We start from the raw sequence: 1,520 nt of genomic DNA on the forward strand, positions 1-1,520 counted from the left end.
AAGAACAGCCCAAAAAGGGCCAAAACAGCCCAAAGAGGGGCCAAAACTGGCCATTTTTGGCTGCGCGAGCAAGCGGCGAGCGACGGACAGCAAGCAAAGCGAGAGGCAGCACAGTCCCTGCTATACGAAAGCCCCATCCAGCCCTGTGCCACCCGGGGGGTTCCAGGGTGCTGAGATGGCTGACATTTTGCTCCGCTCACGACGGTCACCGCGCAACGCAAGAACAGGCCAAAAACTTGCCAAAACGGCCCAAAAACGGGCCAAAACTGGCCATTTTTGGCTGCGCGAGCGAGCGGCGAACAGCGAGCGAAGCGAGAGGCAGCACCGTCCCTGCTATACGAAAGCCCCATCCAGCCCTGTGCCACCCGGGGGGTTCCAGGGTGCTGAGATGGCTGACATTTTGCTCCGCTCACGACGGTCACCGCGCGACGCAAGAACAGCCCAAAAACAGGCCAAAACGGCCCAAAAACGGGCCAAAACTGGCCATTTTTGGCTGCGCGAGCGAGCGGAGAGCGGCGGACAGCGAGCTAAGCGAGAGGCAGCACCGTCCCTGCTATACGAAAGCCCCATCCAGCCCTGTGCCACCCGGGGGGTTCCAGGGTGCTGAGATGGCTGACATTTTGCTCCGCTCACGACGGTCACCGCGCGACGCAAGAACAGCCCAAAAACAGGCCAAAACGGCCCAAAAACGGGCCAAAACTGGCCATTTTTGGCTGCGCGAGCGAGCAGCGAGCGGCGGACAGCGAGCGAAGCGAGAGGCATCACCGTCCCTGCTATACGAAAGCCCCATCCAGCCCTGTGCCACCCGGGGGGTTCCAGGGTGCTGAGATGGCTGACATTTTGCTCCGCTCAAGATGGTCACCGCGCAACGCAAAAACAGGCCAAAAACTGGCCAAAACGGGCCAAAACTGGCCATTTTTGGCTGCGCGAGCGAGCGGCGAGCGGCGGACAGCGAGCGAAGCGAGAGGCAGCACCGTCCCTGCTATACGAAAGCCCCATCCAGCCCTGTGCCACCCGGGGGGTTCCAGGGTGCTGAGATGGCTGACATTTTGCTCCGCTCACGACGGTCACCGCGCGACGCAAGAACAGGCCAAAAACTGGCCAAAACGGCCCAAAAACGGGCCAAAACTGGCCATTTTTGGCTGCGCGAGCGAGCGGCGAGCGGCGGACAACGAGCGAAGCGAGAGGCAGCACCATCCCTGCTATACGAAAGCCCCATCCAGCCCTGTGCCACCCGGGGGGTTCCAGGGTGCTGAGATGGCTGACATTTTGCTCCGCTCACGACGGTCACCGCGCGACGCAAGAACAGCCCAAAAACAGGCCAAAACGGCCCAAAAACGGGACAAAACTGGCCATTTTTGGCTGCGCGAGCGAGCGGCGAGCGGCGGACAGCGAGCTAAGCGAGAGGCAGCACCGTCCCTGCTATACGAAAGCCCCATCCAGCCCTGTGCCACCCGGGGGGTTCCAGGGTGCTGAGATGGCTGACATTTTGCTCCGCTCACGACGGTCACCGCGCGACG

The sequence above is a fragment of the Musa acuminata genome, unplaced genomic scaffold (assembly GCF_036884655.1).
Source record: "Musa acuminata AAA Group cultivar baxijiao unplaced genomic scaffold, Cavendish_Baxijiao_AAA HiC_scaffold_731, whole genome shotgun sequence".
NCBI lineage: Eukaryota > Viridiplantae > Streptophyta > Magnoliopsida > Zingiberales > Musaceae > Musa > Musa acuminata.